The following is a 21,666-nucleotide window of genomic DNA, read 5'->3' on the forward strand; positions in this document are numbered from 1 at the left end:
ACTAGCCGCGCCCATGACACTCCCCTGACCCCCCCCCAGATAGGGACACGGAGGGGCGGGGCCAGCCCCAAGTCCCTTTCGGGATCTTCCACTGCCGCTGCCTGAGTAGGAAGCAGCACGGGACTCGGTGACGCCTGATGTGGCCTCTGATATCGACTGGGAGGTGGAAGAGAAATTTGGGGAACGCATCGAGAACCCTGGAAAATCAACCTTCTCAGGGGGCGGTTCTCTGTGCCCGCGTGAACCTTCACAGTTGGATGGAAGTAAATTTGCCCTTATTTTTTTATACCCCAGCTTTTAGCTTTGAAAATGTACAGATTAGCCTAGCCGGACGTGGTGGCGGGCGCCTGTAATCCCAGCTACTCAGGAGGCTGAAACAGGAGAATCGCTGGAACCCGCGAGGCGGAGGTTGCAGTGAGCCAAGATCTCGCCACTGCACTCCAGCCTGGGCGACGGAGTGATATTCCCTCTCAAAAAAAAAAAAAAAGAAAATGTCCAAACAGACCAAAAAATTAAAAGAACCATACTACATGAGTAGAAACTTTTACATATATAATATATATAATATACATATATGTAAATAGTTATGTATTAATATATAACATTTTTTAACGGTATTGCACTGTTTGTGTTCAAGTACACCCCTGTATATTTTTGTTTTGTTTTGTTTTGAGACGGAGCCTCGCTCTTGTTGCCCAGGCTGGAGTGCAGTGGCGCCATCTCGGCTCACCGCAACCTCCGCCTCCCAGGTTCAAGTGATTCTCCTGCCTCAGCCTCCCAAGTAGCTGGAGGCGGGTGCCGTAGCTCACGCCTGTAATCCCAGCACTTTGGGAGGTCAAGGTGGGCAGATCACCTGAGGTCGGGAGTTCAAGACTAGCCTGACCAATATGGAGAAACCCCATCTCTACTAAAAATACAAAAATTAGCTGGATGTGGTGATGGCACCTGTAATCACAGCTACTCGAGAGGCTGAGGCAGGAGAATCACTTGAACCTGGGAGGTGGAGGTTGTGGTGAGCCAAGATCACACCACTGCACTCCAGCCTGGGCAACAGAGCAAGACTCCATCTCAAACAAAAAAAAGAAAAAAGAAAAAATGCATATGTATAAAACTTGCATATATTGATGCAAAGTGCTACTCCAGGAATCTTTACATTCCTTGGTTCATTCAAGCCAAAGAAATGTTATTTCCATTTTACAGATGATGAAACAGTTTTCATGAGATAACTGGCCTGTTACAGAACCAGGGCCCAAGGCCATCTCTTTCATTTCCTTCTTCTGTGTCTCTAGCTCAGGCCCCAGGCTGAGCTGAAACAATCCCTTTTCTGTCCTCCAAATTGGACCCTAGGTGAGGGCCTGGATTTTTGCCACGCACTGTTTTGAAATCAATAAAATATGGACCCGTTTGAAGGATCCCCTGAATTCTGGCCATAAAAACAAATACAATCCCCAGCCTGTGGGGGAAAGTCGTTGGAATGCTTGCCTTTCTAGGGCAGGGAAATAAGAACATGACCCTTTCTACCTCTCTCTCACCTCACCAAGTCCTTTCCAGACTCATGACTGTGTGGCACTGCGTACTAAGTACTGGATTCCTCCGTTTCCTGTAGAGCTTTTGGACACCCAAACTCTACCATTAACCTAAGCCCCACCAGCCTGTGCTAATACTCACATAATACTTAGAAATACACAGGAATCGCCAAACTTCAAGTATGAAGATCCCTTTGTGGGTTTTTTTATGCTTTGGTTTGTTTTGCTTTTCAAGACAGGGTCTCACTCTGTCACCTAGGCTGGAGTGCAGTGGCCCAGTCACAGCTCACTGCAGCCTCAAACTCCTATACTCAAGCAATCCTCTTGCCTCGGCCTCCCAAAGTGCTGTGTTCCAGTAGACACAATGGTAAGAACAACAGTGCAGGGAAACTCATGTGAAGTCTGGTGAGTTGTACTTAGAAATCTGGTTTATTTAATTTTGCGTTATTCTCTGTGTTTATTTATTTTGATATCTTTTTAATTTTTATGCCCAAGGGTTAGCAAATTATGGTCCATGGACCAATTTATCCAGTTGCCTGTCTTGGTATCGCCCCAGAATTAAGAATAGTTTATATATTTTTTTTTATTTTTTATTATTATTGGTTTTTTTGAGACTGAGTCTCTCTCTATCGCCCAGGCTGGAGTGCAGTGGCGCGATCTCGGCTCACTGCAACCTCCACCTCCTGGATTCAAGTGATTCTTGTGCCTCAGCCTCGAGAGTAGCTGGGATTACAGGTGCCCGCCACCATGCCCAGCTAATTTTTAGTAGAGACAGGGTTTCACCATGTTGGCCAGGCTGGTCTGGAACTCCTGACCTCAAGTGATCTGCCCGCCTTCGCCTCCCAAAGTGCTGGGATTACAGGCGTGAGCCACTGCCCCTGACCCAGTTTTTATATTTTTTAAGTGGCTACATTTTAAATGGTTATGTAAGTATCTACAGAATCTCAATTTTGCCTCCTGGGCCCTAAAGAATAAAATCTTCACAATCTAGTTCTTTACAAAAAATGTTTGCTGATCCCTATGTGAGCCTTTAGCAAAATTTGCATTTGAATATTCCAGTCTGGTCTCAGCTGTGCCTTGGCTATCATTTCCTGAGCCTGTTGGGGTTCATTTGGTAAAAGGGGAAATGGCACAGCCTGTAACAGCCATTCGTAGCAGAAGCAACTGTCATGAGACCTTGAAGAAGACCTCCTGACAGCCTTACCGGACACTCTTGTAACAAGATTCTCTTAATACAATCAGTACAATGTATACAATTACCAAATTATCTCACACCTTCATTTTAAAGTCACAAGTATAAAATCAATTGCACATTTTAAATTGAAATTGCAAGGTAATCTGTGAAATTCCCTATGAGGATAATTTCTTTCTTTACTACTACACTTCGCATGAGTAGCAGACACATGCAGATTGTCTTACACTTAATGGTTAGTACTAAAAATATTAGTACTATGGGTTTGATTTAGCTCGTCGTTTCTATATTTAACTCTAAACCTTCCAGAGTTACATGATCATATAACAACAGATTTACCAGCCTAGATGAGCTGGGTAATTGGATGATGAAAAAAAAATCAGGACATTAACGAGATTGTTTATCTTGAAGAGATCTGAGACTGGGACCCAGGACTAGAGAGCTATACTGGGCTGGGTCCTGAAACTGCTACCCCAAAACACAGTGCTTTGACATACTGAACTGAACAGGAGGCCACATCTCTCTAACTTTCCTCCCATCTTCCTGTCTCTCAATCCTCTGTCTCTCCCGAAGCACAGGATGAAGTTGTTCTCTGAAGGTCCTTTGTCTGCCTGAAGTCTGGATCCACCAAAAAAGAAAACAATTACCTCTGGTACCTTCCTCAAGTTTTCATTAACTGAACTCATTGCAAGAAGAAAGACATCTTGGTCCACACACCTGGATAGACTTTCGTCACAAACCACTGTTTGCTCATTGGGTCCAACAGAGTTTGTCCCAGGCCATTGTATATTTCAATTCCATTGACTTCCCCTGAAAATCATTTACTGCCTTCCTAAATCATCCACGTTTCCCCATCTCCCTTTCACTCAAGAAGAGGATATGAGACCTTCAGGAAGACCTCCTGACAGTCTTACTGGATACTCTTGTAACAAGATACTGTACCCCACTGCGTGGTGAGGAAATCGCTCTGTGATTTTCCCCCATGCACATTAATAAATTTTGTCCGGCATTTCTCCTATTAATTTGCCTTTTGTGAATTTATTTTCAGCAAGGCTTCGGACAGCAAAAGGGAAGTTTTCCCTTGGCCCCCTACAAGGTTTTTTTTTTTTTTTTTTTTGAAACAGATCTCATTCTGTCACCCAGGCTAGAGTGCAGTGGTGCCATCTCAGCTCACTGCAACCTCCACCTCACAGGTTCAAGCGATTCTCCTACCTTAGCCTCCTGAGGAGCTGCAACTACAGGCATGCGTCACCACTCTTGGCTAATTTTTGTACTTTTAGTAGAGACAGGATGTCATCATGTTGGCCAGGCTGGTCTCGAACTCCTGACCTCAGATGATCCACCTGCCTCGGCTTCCCAAATGCTGGGATTACAGGTGTGAGCTACCATGCCCAGCTCCCTACAATTATTATATGACCCATTTTTATAGAGAAGTTGTGTCTGATCCATCAGCAGGGACCGTGAGGAAGGTAAGCCTTTCCGTTGTCATTGAGTTTTGCTACCTTCATCCCTGGGCATTTTTCTGCCAGTTATACCCTTCTCCAGTTTGTTCATGTTCTTTTTTTTTTTTTGAGATGGAGTCTCGCTGTGTCATCCAGACTGGAGTGCAGTGGGGCAATCTCGGCTCACTGCAACCTCCGCCTCCTAGGTTCAAGTGATTCTCCTGCCTCAGCCTCCCGAGCAGCTGGGACTGCAGGCCCATGCCACCACACCCAGCTAATTTTTGTCTTTTTAGTAGAGATGGGGTTTCACTATACTGGCCAGGCTGATCTCAATCTCTTGACCTCATGATCTGCCGCCCTTGGACTCCCAAAGTGCTGGGATTACAGGCATGAGCCACCAAGCCCAGCCTTCTTTTAAACTTTTTTTTTTTTGAGACGGAGTCTAGCTCTGTCACCCACGCTGGAGTGCAGTGGTGTGATCTCTGCTCACTGCAACTTCCGCCTCCCAGGTTCAAGCAATTCTCCTGCCTCAGCCTCCTGAGTAGCTGGGATTACAGGTGCGCACCACCATGCCCGGCTAATATTTGTATTTTTAGTAGAGACGGGGTTTCACCGTGTTGGTCAGGCTGGTCTTGAACTCCTGACCTCATGATCTGCCCGCCTCGGCCTCCCAAAGTGCAGGGATTACAGGCATGAGCCACTGCACTCGGCCTCTTTTTAACTTTTAAAGCCTAATTTGGGTGGAAAGAGAGAGAGAGACAAAAAAAGAGAAACAAATCACAGTTAAAGGATTAAGAATAATGATAACTTAAAACTTCTCAATAGCAATTCTGGAAACTAGAAAATGATGGAGCAATGACTTAAATTTGAGGGGAAATCATTGCCAAACTATAATATCCACCTAACCAAACCAGCAATGAGAGAATTCAAAAGTTACATATGTGCAAGCTCTTTTTTTTTTTTTTTTTTTTTTTTTTTTTGAGATGGAGTCTTGCTCTGTCACCCAGTCTGGAGTGCAATGGTGCAATCTCAATTTGCTGCAACCTCCATCTCCTGGGTTCCAGTGATTCTCAGGCCTCAGCCTCCTGATGAGCTGCAACTACAGGTGTGTGTCACCACACCCAGCTAATTTTTGAATTTTTAGTAGAGATGGGGGTTTCACCATGTTGGCCAGGCTGGTTTCGAACTCCTGACTTCAGGTTATCTGCCCACTTCAGCCTCCCAAAGTGCTAGGATTACAGGCATGACCCACCACACCTGACAGGTGCAAGCTCTTAAAGAATTGACCTCTTTCATGTATATGTCCCCAAGAAAGCTAATGAAGGATATTCTTCCCCAGAACTAAAGAAGAAACTGAGAAATGGAGTTCAGGAAATAAGAGACCAGCAAAGGAGGATGGGGAAAGGAATTCTCAAGATAACACTGAAAAGAAATTTCAGAACAGCTGGGCACAGAAGACTCGGGAAGATGGCGAAACACAGTTTCTACCAAAACAAACAAACAAAACCCCCCCCAAAAAATTAGCTGGGCATGATGGCACACACCTGTAGTCCTCAGCTAGTCAGAAGGCTGAAGTGGGAGGATCACCTGAGCCCAGGAAGGTTGAGGCTGCAGTGAGCCGTATCGTGCCACTGCACCCCTGGGCAACAGAATGAGACCCTGGCCCCCCCCCCCCCAAAAAAAAATTAAATCTAAACCTTAACTGGAATTACTTGCATTATCTTTTTTAGCCCATCATCTGGCTAAATATTTCACTCTCTAAATTTCCGAGTTGCTTTCACATAGGTGCTGCCAAAGCAAGCTATCAGACTTAAGTTTATCACAGGCAAAATTTAAAGGGCAAATTGCAACCTGCAAGAGATGAAATGAATGGCTCTTTTCATGAAAAAGAAGTTGGGGAACTGTAAGTGATCCGGGGCACTTCATGCTGAGAGCTTCAAGCATAAAGGGTAGTAAACAGGTGGCCCCCAGCGGTAATTTTAGCCAGAGTATTCTGCAGTGTGGCTTTTCGGAGCATCAAGGAGGACAGTGCCCCAGCCTGTCACTGCAGAAATGCCCTCGATCATTCAAGTACATTCACAGAATAGCCAAGGAGAGCACAGTCAGAACTGACACCGGTTTAGGAATTGGAAAATTGAAAGTTGTATGACCCTGTGAGGACTGTGTTCTCAGTTCTTGGAACTTGCCGTAAGAACAGACTGTCATGCTCCATTTTTGCCTCTGATAAACAGCATACATGAGTTTAGCACAAGGACTCTGAACATAACCATGACATTTCCATCTGGTAATAGTGGAAGGGTCAGGGAAGCTGGCTGAGGCCCGAGGCTGGTGAAAAAAGTCTGAGCTGTTCTGACAGGTCCAAAGCCATTTATGTCCGTGGCTTTCAAACTTGTTAAACTGTAACCCACATTAAGAAATGCATTTTACATCATAACCCAGTAAACATATATACACACAAACACACTACTGAGACAAACATTTCTAGAAGGAATACTTACTGTATCTGCAATGCACCGTATTCTTTATTATTCTATTTTATTTTTGTTCATACTGTTCATAACCCACTAAAATGAAAATCCAGTTTGAAAAAAATACTGATTATAAAATTCCAGGCCGGGCGCGGTGGCTCAAGCCTGTAATCCCAGCACTTTGGGAGGCCGAGACGGGCGGATCACGAGGTCAGGAGATCGAGACCATCCTGGCTAACACGGTGAAACCCCGTCTCTACTAAAAAATACAAAAAACTAGCCGGGCGAGGTGGCGGGCGCCTGTAGTCCCAGCTACTCAGGAGGTTGAGGCAGGAAAATTGCTTGAACCCAGGAAGCAGACGTTGCGGTAAGCCAAGATCATGCCATTGCACTCCAACATGGGCAACAAGAGTGAAACTCCATCTCAAAAAAAAAAAAAAAAGTCCAATCAAACCATACTCTTTGTTTTTTTATTTGTGTTTTTGTTTTGTTTTGTTTTGAGTGGAATCCCAGCACTTTGGGAAGCCAAGGCAGGCAGATCGCTTGAGGCTAGGAGTTTGAGACCAGCCTAGGCAACATGGGGAAACCCTGTCTCTACCAAAATTACAAAAATTAGCTGGGGGTGATGGTGCGTGCCTGTAATCCCAGCTACTTGGGAGGCTGAGGCAGGAAAATGGCTTGAACCTGGGAGGCGGAGGTTCCAGTGAGCCAAGATCGTGCCGTGGCACTCCAGTCTGAGTGACAGAACAAGACTCTGTTTCAAAAATAAATAAATAAATAAATAGTGTTCAGGTTGAGCAGCAGCTGACCCTCTGACAACTCGTCTTGAGGCCTCATGCTGCTGGAAAATTCCTCTCGCAGTGGGTGAATCAAAGGAGAGCTTCTGTTTTTATGTTAGACACAGCCACCTGTGACCTTGACAGTGACTTGGTTTGGTCATCATTTGTTTGTTTTTGTGTAAATTTAACTGCTATCTAAATAGCCATAAAATGGTTAAGCAATAAATCCTCAGTGAACACATAGCATCTCACTGCAAATTCTGCAGCTGAGGGATTATTGGGGACCGTGCCGGGGGTGGTGGAGAATGAACAGACACAAGAGACAAAGACAAACAGAGAACATGGCGGCCGCGCCTAGAGCCTCCGCCTCACTTTATTTATACTCCATAAATCCCACGTCAGCAAAAATAACACAATGCAAAACAAACTTTCTGCACCCAGATGTAACCTTCTGCTTAGTTCCTTGTCTCTAAGTTCTTTCTTATTTTGTCTGCCTTCTTGGCGCCTACTAGAGTTCATTAAAAGTTCAACTAGAGATACTGTCCTTGACTACTGGAGTTCATTGAAAGTGCAACTAGCTAGAGATACTGTCCTTGAGCCTTATCTATTCTTAGCATATTATTTTCAATGGCCCCTGCAAGGGATGGCAGACCATGGAAGAGCAAGGATTTTCTGAGAACTGGGAGAGTTCCCCAAGACATTGGTCAGGAAGATACCTTTTCCTTATGCAAAGTCAAGAAAGGCATTTAGGTCCATAAACCTATAGCACCTGGGGCCAGTCTGGCAGGCAACGTTGACAGAGTCTTTTCAATACAGGAGACAATATCATCCCCAACACTCATGCACCCTTGTTCAAAAACATATCTTTTGGAACCAGGTAAAGGTGATGGTTGCACAACACTGTAAACACACTAAATGTCACCTAGTTGTACACTTTAAAACCCTTAAATGGGTTGGGCACAGTGGCTCACAACTATAATTCTAACACTTTGGGCGGCCATGGTGAGCAGATCGCTTCAGCTCAGGAATTGGAGACCAACCTGGGCAACACAGTAAAACCGCATCTCGACAAAAAATACAAAAATTAGCCGGGTATGGTGGCACGTGCCTGTAGTCCCAGCTACTCTGGAGGCTGAGGTGGGAGGACCACTTGAGTCCAGGAGGTCAATACTGCAGTGAGCTGTGATGGCGCCACTGCACTCCAGCCTGAGTGACAGAAGAAGAGCCTATCTCAACAAAAGAAAAAAGTTAAATGCTATGCAAATTTCACCTCTCTCTCTCTGTCTCCCTCTCTCTATCTCTCTTTACATATATATATGCACACACATATATATACACACACACACATATATATACATACACATATATATATATTTTTTGGAGACAGAGTCTCACTGTGTCGCCCAGGCTGGAGTGCAATGGCGTGATCTCGGCTCACTGCAACCTCCACCTCCCAGGTTCAAGTGATTCTCCTACCTCAGCCTCTAGAGTAGCTGGCATTATAGGCATGCACCACCACACCACGCTAATTTTTTGTATTTTTAGTAGAGACGGGTTTTACCATGTTGGCCAGGCTGGTCTCGAGCTTCTGACCTCGAGCAATCTGCCGGCCTCGGCCTCCAAAAGTGCTGAGATTACAGGCATGAGCCACCACACCCAGCCTATCAATATTTTTAATTAAAAAAATATATATATGAACATACACCAGCAAAGCAATACAAATGTGACCTTTTTGGTTATTATTTGTTCTGGTTTTCTGGCACCCTGCATAGTCGAGGCAGAAAGGCTTTAGGGATTTAATTTCAAGCAAATGAAGATAGAAAGATGAATGATTGTATAAATAGTGAAATAGCTGCATTTTTTAAAAAATGGGCTTTGCAGATGCTGCCGCCACCAGGAGCCTTGTACTATCAGCCATGGTCAACCCCACGGTGTTCTTTGACATCGCCATCGACCGCAAGCCCTTGGGCTGCGTCTCCTTCAAGTTGTTTGCAGACAAGTTTCCAAAGACAGCAGAAAACTTTCACGCTCTGAGCACTAGGGAGAAAGGATTTGGTTATAAGGTCCCTGCTGTCACAGAATTATTCCAGGGTTTATGTGTCAGGGTGGTGACTTCTCATGCCGTAATCGCACTGGTGGAAGTCCATTTACAAGGAGAAATTTGATGATGACAACTTCATCCTGAAGCATACAGGTCCTGGCATCTTGTCCATGGCAAATGCTGGACCCAACACAAATGGTTCCCAGTTTTTCATCTGCGCTGCCAAGATTGAGTGGTTGGATGGCACGCATGTGGTCTTTGGCAAGGAGAAGGAAGGCATGAATATTGTGAAGGCCATGGAGTGCTTTGGATCCAGGAATGGCAAGACCAGCAAGAAGATCACCATTGCTGACTGTGTTTTATCTTAACCACCAGACCATTCCTTGGTGGTTATATAGCTCAGGAGAGCGCCCCTCCACCCCGTTTGCTCACAGTATCCTGGAATCTTTGTGCTCTCCCTCAGTTCCCTTTGGGCTCCATGTTTTCCTTGATCCCTTCCATGCCTAGCTGGATTGCAGAGTTAAGTTGTTGATTATGAAATAGAAACTAACAACAACAACAAAAATGGCTAGTTTGATACAGCTTAGCAGATGGCCTACAGCCAGGGTCCAAACTAGCCATTGTTTCATTACCTCCTCCAAAGCCCCAGGGAGCCCATCTCATCCACAATCCCCTCTGAGTGTGATCAACAGTGGTTACACATGACCCATCACCCGGCCACACAGATAGGCCAAGGGAGACATGGATAGAGGCCTGAGGTGGCCTTGAGAGCTCTGCCCTATAGTGGCCCCTCTGCTGGATGGTGAAGGCTGTCCCACAAGAACTCTTGGGACATCTGACATAACGCACGAGTGAAAATCTGCTGATACAGACAAGAGCAGTAGAATCAGAGGCAAAACAGCTCCATCCCTGTCATGGTGGAGCCCCAGACCAGGGATCCCCACAGTTGCCCAGTTCTGAAGAGTCACTTGCCAGGTATTGTGATGGTGTCACCAGAGTTGCTATCAGAGCCACGGGGCTACAAGTACATCCCCGACTACTTCCTGTATGGCCTAATCACGTGGCCTGAGACAACTTCCTGTGTCCTTTATTTCCCCATGTAGCCTTATAATTGGCCTTCATTCATGGAAATAATCTGAGGATGTGCCTGCTCCTTGAAACCCTGAAAAATCTAATTTACATCTAAATGTCACAAAAGGAAGCCACTGAGAAGATTCAGGTCACATCTTCCTTCCCTAATGAAGGATTGGTGGGGACTCTCTAGAAGCCATTAGTAGGGCAACTTGTTTCTAATCCTCCTCTGCTGTGCCAGCCTCCACTATGGAAGCTGAAAATGTTAAATACTTCTTTCCCAGCTGGGCGCGGTGGCTCACACCTGTAATCCTAGCACTCTGGAAGGCCGAGGCAGGCAGATCATGAGGTCAGGAGATCGAGACCATACAACCTGGTGAAACCCCATCCCTACTGAAAATACAAAAATTAGCTGGGCGTGGTGGCACGTGCCTGTAATCCCAGCTACTCGGGAGGCTGAGGCAGGAGAATCACTTGAACCAGGGAGTCAGAGGTTGCGGTAAGCCAAGATCACACCACTGCACTCCAGCCTTGTGACAGAGCGAGACTCCATCTCAAAAAAACAAAACAAAACAAAACAAAAAATTTCTTTCCCAGCCTTTCTTGCAGCTAAACATGGCCAAGTGACAAGTTCTGTCCAACGAGACAAACATGAAACTCTTGGGCAGCGTAAGGGGGAGTGTTTGAGAAAGCCTTTACTTCTGTACAAAGAGGACAGGCCAAGGAGCAGTGGTTACTGGCACTGCCCCTTCCCCATTCTCGTGCCTTGAATACAAACATGGTACCTGCAGCTGTGGCCACAATCTCACTCTCACAAAGTAACAAGCATGTTAACAAAAGGCCCACGTGCTAAGAAAGGCAAGACTGAAAGAGAGAAAGGGTCAGCGTCTTATTGACATTATCGGGCAGCTTAACCAATGCCAGCAACTTTCTACCTCCAGGCTTCTTGTTTCTTGAGAAAAAGACCACTTTAACTGGGTATTATCACCTATGGTTTTCCTCACTGATAACACTGTATATGTAAAACTAATAACAAAATGTGCATCATAGGCCAGGCGCGGTGGCTCACCCAGCACTTTGAGAGGCCAAGGCAGGCGGATCACTTCAGGCAAGAAGTTCAAGACCAGCCTGATTATCATGGTGAAACCCGTCTCTACTAAAAATACAAAAATTAGCCGGGCATGGTGGTGGATGCCTGTAATCCCAGCTACTCGGGAAGCTGAGACAGGAAAATTGCTTGAACCCGGGAGGCGTTCAAAGACATGGGAGGCATCTGGCCGGGTATGGTGGCTCATGCCTATAATTCCAGCACTTTGGGTCCGAGGCGGGTGGATCACGAGGTCAAGAGTTTGAGACCAGCCTGACCAACATGGTGAAACTCTGTCTCTGCTAAAAATACAAAAATTAGCTGGGTGTGGTGGTGGGCGCTTGTAATCCCAGCTACTCAGGAGGCTAAGGCAGAAGAATCGCTTGAACCCGGGAGGCAGAGGTTGCAGTGAGCTGAGATTGTGCCACTGCACTCCAGCCTGGGCAACAGAGTGACACTCTGTCTCAAAACAAAACAAAACAAAACAAAACAAACAAAACCTACAGGAGACACTTCCTGAGATGGAAGCCTCTGCACTCCAGCCTGGGCTACAGAAAAAAAAAAAAAAAGTATCCTAGATTTATAACTTATTTAAGTAAACCTTTAAGCAAATCACATGTTATTGATTCCACAGCAGGATTCAGTCACTCCAACTACTTCTTGTACAACCTCAAGTGGTTTTATTTGGTGTTTTTTTGTTTTCTGAGACAGAGTCTCACTCTGTTGCCCAGGCTGGAGTACAGTGATATGATCTCAGCTCACTGCAACCTCTGCCTCCCGGGTTCAAGCGATTCTCCTGCCTCAGCCTCTTGAATAACTGGGATTACAGGCATGCACAACCACGCCTGGCTAATTTTTGTATTTTTAGTAGAGACGGGGATTCGCCATTCTAGCCAGGATGTTATCGAACCCCTGACCTCAGGTGATCCACCCACCTCAGCCTCACAAAGTGCTGGGATTATAGGTGTGAGCCACCATGCCCGACCACGTTTTAAAATCACTTTGGGTTTTAAGGAGAGTCTTGTGAGGGTCTCTGCATCCACCAGTGTCCAAACTCTGCAGACATGCTAGAAACAGAGTGCTTTCTGTTTGACTGTGCCTGCTCTTACACAGACACTACTCGTGTGCATTGTTGTGGATAGCTTCATGCAGTAAGAGTATAAAGACCTGACTCAAACACACAATTAAGCACACTTTATCACTGCTCATGTGAAAGGGAACTACTGCAGAATCAAGGCATGAAATTGTTAGGGGTTGATTTGCGACAATACGGCTGGCCCTAAAGGACATTATGCTAGGTGAAATGAGTCAGTCACAGAAGGACAAATACCGCATGATGTCGCTTACATGAGGCCTTTAAAATAATCAAACTTAGAGAAGCAGAAAATACAATGGAGGCTGCCAGAGGATGGAGGAAATGGGGAGTTTTTCAATGGGTGTGAAGCTACAGTTACACAAGATGATTAAGATCTAGACATCTGCTGTATAACATAGTGCCTATGGTTAACAGTATACCATGTCATCACTTAAAAATTTGTTGAGGGTAGATTTCATGTTAAGTGTTCTTCCTCGCATACACACACATAAAAAGGCAGAAAAAGGGGCACAATGAAACTTTTGGAGATGATGAACATATTTGTTACCTTGATTGTGGCAATGGTATCGCAGGTATGTGTGCATTATAACCAAAGTCATCAAATTGTATACACTTAAATATGCACAATTTTTTTGTATATTATTTGTACTTCAATTAAGCTGTCAAAAAATTAAAGCATTGTAAGTTAAAGAAAAAGAAAAAAAGAAAAGAAAAGAAAAGGTTGGGCATGGTGGCTCACACCTGTAAACCTGTAAGCCCAGCACTTTGAGGGGCCAAGGCAGGAGTTGGAGACCAGCCTGGGCAACATGGTGAAACCATGTCTCTTAAAAAAAAAAAAAATACAACAATTAGCTGGGCATGGTGGCACACACCTGTGGTCTCAGCTACTCAGGAGACTGAGGTAGGCGGATCACTTGAGCCCAGGAGGTTGAGGCTACAGTGAGCTGAGATCACACCACTGTACTCCCCCATCTCAAAAAAAAATAAATAAAAGAGAAAGAAAGAAAGAAAGAAAGAAAGAAAGAAAGAAAGAAAGAAAGAAAGAAAGAAAGAAAGAAAGAAAGAAAGAAAGAAAGAAGGAAGGAAGGAAGGAAGGAAGGAAGGAAGGAAGGAAGGAAGGAAGGAAGGAAGGAAGGAAAGGAGGGAGGGAGGGAGGGAGGGAGGGAGGGAGGGAGGGAGGGAGGGAGGGAAGGAAGGAAGGGGAAGGGACCCTGTACAGAATCTAATATGGACATAATGCATCATGTAAAAAAAAAATTAGGGGATGTTTGTTAGATAAATGCATAGCCACACACATATTAACTATCTTCCTAAAATGCTCAATGTATTTATGACCTAAAGAGCTGATACTTAGCTAGCCCACATAACAGGAGCTCTAAATAGAATAGACACTCAACCAATGCCGGTTCACTAACAAATTCCTCTGCAGAAGGGCAGCTCTAGAAGCAGATGCATTTCACCCTCGTGCTTGTGTTGGAGCTGATAGCAATGTCCTGCTGGGTTTCTCTCCTCATCACGTCCTTCCCCACAGGTCAAGGCCAGATCTCAGTTGATGATTCAAGTCACAAGGACATGCATTCCTCTCAGAGTGGACAAATGCCAAACTTGCTGTGTGAACACCACACAAGGGTTTTCAATGGCTAGAGGTCTCTATATGACCCGGAACTCCTAGCCTTAATTTTGACTTTCCAATAGTCTAGGAAAAGTTCTGCATCCAGAGATGCAAGTACTGACATTACCACCATCACCCTTTCACCTACTTACCTAAAAAGGGATAACTAGACCTTGGCTGGGGCTGATCGATCTAGGCAACAGAGCGCCCTCTGTACTTTGACACTCCATCTATTTCGCTGATGTAATGCAATGTCCACATAAATAAACAGAATGACTCTTTCCCCAAATATGTTTCCTTTAATCAAAGTTCACTGGAAAACAAAAACTAAGGATGATTTAACAAAGTAGTTTGTATGTGGTGTTCATTGTCCTCTTTCCATTTATACTAAAAAGAAAAGAAGGCTGGGTGCAGGGGCTCACGCTTGTAATCCCAGCACTTTGGGGAGCTGAGGCAGGTAGATCACCAGAGGTCAGGAGTTTGAGACCAGCCTGGCCAACATGGTGAAACCCCATCTCTACTAAAAATACAGAAATTAGCTGGGTGTAGTGGCGGGCACCTGTAGTCCCAGCTACTCTGGAGGCTGAGGCAGGAGAGTCGCTTGAACCGAGGAGGCGGAGGTTGCAGTGAGCCAAGATCACGCCATCGCACTCCTGCCTAGGCAACAAAAGCGAAACTCTGTCAAAAAAAAAAAAAAAAAAAAAAGAAAGAAAGAAAAGAAACTTGATAGAATGGTCAGATGGCTTTATAAATAAATGTTAGGTAAGTTATCAGTAAAGCCAATCTGGAAATTTACAAGATTCAACTAAGAATTGTTTCCTGTCCTCAGTTTCTATGAGGATACCGGGGGAACACTACCAGGGCTTGTCCAGGATGAATGTCTTCAACTTTACACCTTATTACTTGCTCTCACGCACTAGTGCTTCACCTTAAAATGAATCATAACAGCAAGTTATCCAGCAAGAACACGACGGGAGGTGAACTGTCTAGCTGTGGTGCTTCCACAGCCAGCCACAGGACGGGTTGTAAAGAGATTCTCTTGCCTCGGACAATGGCATTTCTGATTGCTAATTTTGTCTGAGTGTGGTTTACAAATTCAACTTCCTTTGAAGATCTGCATTCACTTAATTATCTGGCCCAGCAAACTAGAACAGAATGTCTAGCTACCAATGTGTATCCTGAATATTTGTTTTCTCTTGGGTTTAGTAAAGTAGAAAATGAAACAGAACCACAAGAGGAAATATGCCTAGAAAAAAAACCTGATTAAATCTGTGGAGAGTGCTTGGTAAAAATGGAAACATTTCACATTTCACCAAAAATCTTACATGTTGCTGTGGAAAATAAATGAGTTTTTTTATTTAAATGCATGCATTTAACAACCACCGATTGATTGTCATGCTGTGTACAAAAGGTAGGGAAATGCCTTTGCATTTAGAGATTTACAGTCTGATGGAAGAGGAAAAAAGAAAAAAACAAAATTATATAATGGCCTGGACAGATTCGTAGAAGTCTTCCTGGGAAAGGCCAGGCGTGGTGGCTCACGCCTGTAATTCCAGTACTTTGGGAGGCCAAGGCAGGTGGATCACTAGGTCAGGAGTTCAAGACCAGCCTGGCCAAAATGGTGAAACCCCGTCTCTACTAAAAATACAAAAAAAATTAGCCAGGTATGGTGGCAGGTGCCTGTAATCCCAGCTACTCAGGAAGCTGAGGCAGGAGAATCGCTTGAACCCAAGAGGCGGAGGTTACGATGAGCGGATATTGCACCATTGGACTCCAGCCTGGGCGGCAGAGCAAGAAAAAAGAAGTCTTCCTGGGAGAGATGACACTTTAAAAATAATAATAATAATAGGGCCAGGTGTGGTGGCTCATACTTATAATCCCAGCACTTTGGAGGCCAAGGCGGGCAGATCACTTGAGGTTAGGAGTTTGAGACCAGCCTGGCCAACATGGTAAAACCCCGTCTCTACTAAAAATACAAAAATTAGCTGGGCATGGTGGCGCACACCTGTAATCCCAGCTACTTGGGAGGCTGGGGCAGGAGAATGGCTTGAACCCAGGTGGCAGAGGTTGCAGTGAGCCAAGATCACACCACTGCACTACAGCCTGGGCAACAGAGTGAGACTCCACCAAAAAAAAAAAGAGACAGGAGAGAGCTTGCTTCCTCTCTCTACTCTCTGCCAGATGAGAATACAAGGAGAAAGTAGCTATCTGTGAACCAGGAAAAGGGCCTTCACCAACAACCAGCCTTGGCATAAGCAGAAATAATACACACTGGTAACTCCAAAAGGGTGGAGGTTGGGAGGGGAGTGAAGTTGAAAAATTACCTAGGCCGGGCGCAGTGGCTCACGCCCGTAATCCCAGCACTTTGGGAGACCAAGACGGGCGGATCACAAGGTCAGGAGATCGAAACCATCCTGGCTAACACAGTGAAACCCCGTCTCTACTAAAAATACAAAAAAATTAGCTGGGCATGGTGGTGGGCACCTGTAGTCCCAGCTACTCGGGAGGCTGAGGCAGGAGAATGGTGTGAACCCAGGAGGCAGAGCTTGCAGTGAGCGTAGATTGCGCCACTGCACTCCAGCCTGGGCGACAGAGCGAGACTCCATCTCAAAAAAAAAAAGAAAGAAAGAAAAATTACCTATCAGGAACCATGTTCACTATTTGAGTAATGGATACATTAAAGCCCAATCCCCACCAGTATGCAGTATGTCCATGTAAGAAACATGCACATGTACCCCCTGAATCTAAAACCAAAAGAAAGAAAGAACCTGGCCGCGCTAGCACTCTGATCTCGAACTTCCAGCCTCCAGAACTGTGAGAAACAAATGTTTGTTGTTTAAGCCACCCAGTCTGTGGTAATTTGCCACAGTAACCTGAACTAAGACAGGACAAATAGGATAAACTTTGAAATGAAGGATACTGCCTTTTCTTCCGAGAACGAAGTGAAGGGGAAAGGGGGATAAAGAGATGATTTGCAGAGGAAGAAAAAGGCAAATGATAGCATCAGAGACACATTGAAGAGGAGATTACTGAGGATCGTTCCTGGCACACAGTTGGTCAGGAGTTGAGCGATAACATATTTCTGCAAAAGACAAGAAAGCATGGTAGAGATGAGGGTTAGCTCTGTCACCAACAAGCCAGGCGATCCTGGTGAGCCTGGGTGACCTCTACGTTTCCTTCTTCCTTTAAGACGGGGGGACTCCCTTCCCACTCGTGCTGAATACCTGATAGGTTCTTCCTGCCTGCTGTACAAACAAAATCAACTCACGGAGACTACAGCACTGCAGTAAAGAAAGCATTTAATTTACCTGAGGCCAGCCACACCACGTGGGAGACACATTATCACGCAAATCAATCTTGTCCAAGGCCTGGAGATTAGGAGTTTTTCAAAGGTAGTTTGGGGGAGGAAGCGGGTGCTTGCTGCTGATTGGTTGGGGGTACCATCGCAGGGGTGTAGGAAATGGTCCTCCTGTGTGCCGATCTGCTTTGGGTGGGGCCACAGGAGTGGTTGGTGGGTCCAAGTGGAACCATCCTCGGCATTAGACATGCAAAAAACCTGAAAAGGCATCTCAAAAAGCCACTCTTAGGTTTTACAGTAGTGATGTTATCTGCAGGAGGCATTGGGGAAGTTGCAGATCTTGTGACTTCCAGAATGATGGGTAGCAGTGGTTTATGTCTACACCTTAGCAGAATTCAGGCTCCTCTCCTCTGCCTAGCCTGGTGGTCTCTCATAGGTCTTTACATAGGCAGTTGAGTTTTGGGGAAGGTCTATTACTGAGTATCTCCCACAGTTAGCTTGGCCCAGTAAAAACTAAGCCAGCTTGAAGGCTATAGGCAAGAGGGGGACTGGCTAGATCAGATCTCCCCCACTGCTATAATTCTTTCACTGTTATAATTTTTGCAAAGGTGATTTCACTGGCCCTCTCTCCACCACCCTTCTCAAAGCCAAGGTAAGTCCTACTGAGCCCCAGGGAACCGAATCCTATCAGGTGCAGTGGTGGCTGGTGTAACTGCCCAGTAGGTTCTCCTTACCCGCTGCTTAGATAACGCTGATTTATTGAGACAGGGGAATTACAATGGAGAAAGAGTTTAATTCACGAAGAGCCAGCTGTATGGGAGACCTGAGTTTTATTATTACTCACATCATTCTCCCAGAAAACTCTGGGGTTGGGGTTTTTAAGGATAACTTGGCAGGTAGGGGACAAGGGAGTGGGGAGTCCTGATTGGTCGGGTGGGAGATGAAATCACAGGGAGGGAGTCGAAGCTGTCCTTTTGCACTGAGTCAGTTCCTGGGTGGGGGCCACAAGACCAGATGAGCCTGATTATGGGTCTGGGTGGTGTCAGCTGATGCATGGGAATGAAGGGTCTGCAAAAGAGCTCAAGCCCTGATCTTAGGTTTTACAACAGTGATGTTATTCCTAGAAGCAATTTGGGGAGGTTGAGAATCTTGGAGCCTCAGGATGCATGACTCCTAAACCATAATTGTTTTTTGTTTGTTTGTTTGTTTTTTGAGACAGAGTCTCGCTTGTCGCCCAGGCTGGAGTTCAGTGGCACGATCTCAGCTCACTGATAACTTCACCTCTTGGGTTCAAGCGATTCTCCTGCCTCAACCTCCCGAGTAGCTGGGATTACTGGCACCCGCCACCACACCTGGCTAATTTTTGTATTTTTAGTAGAGACAGAGTTTCACCATGTTGGCCAGGCTGGTCTCGAACTCTTGACTCAGGTGATCCACCCGCCTCGGCCTCCCAAAGTGCTGGGATTACAGACGTGAGCCACCGCACCTGGCCCTAAACCATAATTTCTAATCTTGTAGCTAATTTGTTAGTCCTACAAAAGTAGACTGTTCCCCAGGCAAGAAGGGAGTCTGTTTTGGAAAAGGGCTGTTATCATCTTTGCTTCAAAGTTAAAGTATAAACTAACTTCCTCCCAAAGTTAGTTTGACCAGTAATGAGCAAGGATAGCTTGGAGGTTAGAAGTAAGATGGAGTCGGTCCGGTCAGGTCTCTTTCACTGTCATAATTCCCTCAGTTACAATTTTTGCAAAGGCAGTTCAGTGGGACAAGGTCTATTCACCTGAGTCTCCCACCCCTATAGGGCCCTGCATCTCCTGGTGTCCTGGTTGTAACAGGAAAAGCCATCCCAGCTCAGCAGAGCCACTGACTCCCTCAGTTGGAATTCAGGGTGTCTGGGAGGTGACATCGCTGGTGCAGGTCCCATGGTTGTTGATCTCGACACTGCAGAGGGGCTGGGTTCAAAGCAGCATCATTCCCACTCTGCTTCCAGCTTTTCATTACATGCCACAAGCTTGTCCCTGACCTTTATCCTGCATGTCATGCCAGGTTTCCGCATAACAGACCTTTTCTGACAAGACAGTGAAAGCAATTGACCTTATTTTGGAGAGCTCAGAGCTGCTCTGTTAAATATTAAACCTCTTAACAATTCCCTTTCATTCCATCTCTTAAAAGGCTCCTGGTCCAGCAGATCCATTGGGAAGAAAAAATTCAAATTATTTGCATACAGGCCCATAAATTCATCTTGGATTTTTCACACTGTCATTTCCCACTCTCTTCCTTTAACCTGTTATTGAAGGCCCAGCTGTGAAAGGAAAATAAATCTCAAGATCCTCAAATCACTAAGCCAAAGGAAAAAGTCAAGTTGGGAACTGCTTAGGGCAAACCTGCCTCCCATTCTATTTCGAAAAAATATTAGCTACTAAGATAAATTCCTGTGGACAAAGGACAGACAGAACTCAAAGTCATCCCTCTGCTTACTGATATAAATGCATATCTGATTGCTTCCTTTGGAAAGGTTCATCAGAAACTCAAAAGAATGCAACCATTTGTCTCTTATCTACCTATGACCTGGAAGCCCGCTTCCCGATTCGAGTTGTCTCGCCTTTCAGGACTGAACCAATGTACGTCTTACATATATTGGCTGATGTCTCATGTCTCCCTAAAATATATAAAACCAAGCTATGCCCACCTCAGGCACATGTCAGGACCTCCTGAGGCTGTGACACAGACACGTCCCTTACGTTGGCACTTTATAAATTGACTGAGAAACCAGTATCTCAGATATTTGGAGTTCACACAGTCAAACTTCCCACCCTCTAGAAAGGCTCAACAGGCCGGGCGCAGTGGCTCACACCTGTAATCCCAGCACTTTGGGAGGCCGAGGCGGATCACGAGGTCAGGAGATTGAGACCATCCTGGCTAACACGGTGAAATTCCATCTCTACTAAAAAATACAAAAAATTAGCCGGACATGGTGGCGGTTGCCTATAGTCCCAGCTACTTGGGAGGCTGAGGCAGGAGAATGGTGTGAACCCAGGAGGTGGAGCTTGCAGTGAGCCGAGATCGTGTCTCTGCACTCCAGCCTAGGCAACAGAGCAAGACTCCGTCTCAAAAAAAAAAAAAAAAAAAAGGCCGGGCGCGGTGGCTCAAGCCTGTAATCCCAGCACTTTGGGAGGCGAGACGGGCGGATCACGAGGTCAGGAGATCGAGACCATGCTGGCTAACACGGTGAAAGCCCATCTCTACTAAACAAAATACAAAAAACTAGCCGGGCGAGGTGGCGGTGCCTGTAGTCCCAGCTACTCGGGAGGCTGAGGCAGGAGAATGGCGTAAACCCGGGAGGCGGAGCTTGCAGTGAGCTGAGATCCGGCCACTGCACTCCAGCCCGGGCGACAGAGCAAGACTCCGTCTCCAAAAAAAAAAAAAAAAAGGCTCAACAAATTGTTTGTTCACCAAGAAACCTAGGGCTTAGATGCCTAGAACCAAGTATGTTATGAATGAATAAATCTAACTCCATAAAAGGTTTTATTGATGCTATTATTCAGTAATTAATATTGGCAATCAACCTGTCTTGGTACATCTCTTGTATTATTTAACTTTAATAAGTTTATATCTCATATCTCAAATCTAGTGTTGATATCATGTCTTGATGCTTCTCTTTCACATCAGTGAGCACAATATTTTTATTTTTATTTTATTTTATTTTTGAGATAGGGTCTTGCTGTGTTGCCAAGGCTGGAATGCAGTGACACAATCATGGCTCACTGCAGCCTCAACCGCCAGGCTCAAGCAATTCTCCCACCTCAGCCTCTCAAGTAGCTGGGACCACAGGTGGGCACCACCACACCAGGCTAATTTTTCTCTTACTATTTGTGGAGATGAGGTCTTGCTATGTTGCCCAGGCTGGTCTCTTAACTCCTGGGCAAAAGTGGTCTTCCCACCTCAAAATGCTGAGGTTACATGCATGAGACACCCTGCTCGCCCTGAGCACAATATTTTGTACATAATTGTAGTCCAATAATACTCGTTGTCTGAGAAAGACTCTAGAATTTTGCCA

The 21,666-nt window shown here is 45.4% G+C and overlaps 1 long non-coding RNA gene across 2 annotated transcripts; it reads left to right on the forward strand.

The window, feature by feature from the left end:
* Positions 1-93: 93 nt before the first annotated feature.
* LOC115894589 lies at positions 94-3,736 on the forward strand. Of its 2 annotated transcripts, none has more exons than XR_004054717.1 (2): positions 94-263; positions 3,292-3,736. It is a non-coding gene; the product is annotated as an uncharacterized LOC115894589 (long non-coding RNA). The 2 variants fall into 2 exon arrangements; XR_004054718.1 differs by having other exon boundaries at positions 3,297-3,736.
* The last annotated feature ends 17,930 nt before the right edge of the window (positions 3,737-21,666 follow it).

This window comes from Rhinopithecus roxellana, chromosome 18, assembly GCF_007565055.1.
Source record: "Rhinopithecus roxellana isolate Shanxi Qingling chromosome 18, ASM756505v1, whole genome shotgun sequence".
NCBI lineage: Eukaryota > Metazoa > Chordata > Mammalia > Primates > Cercopithecidae > Rhinopithecus > Rhinopithecus roxellana.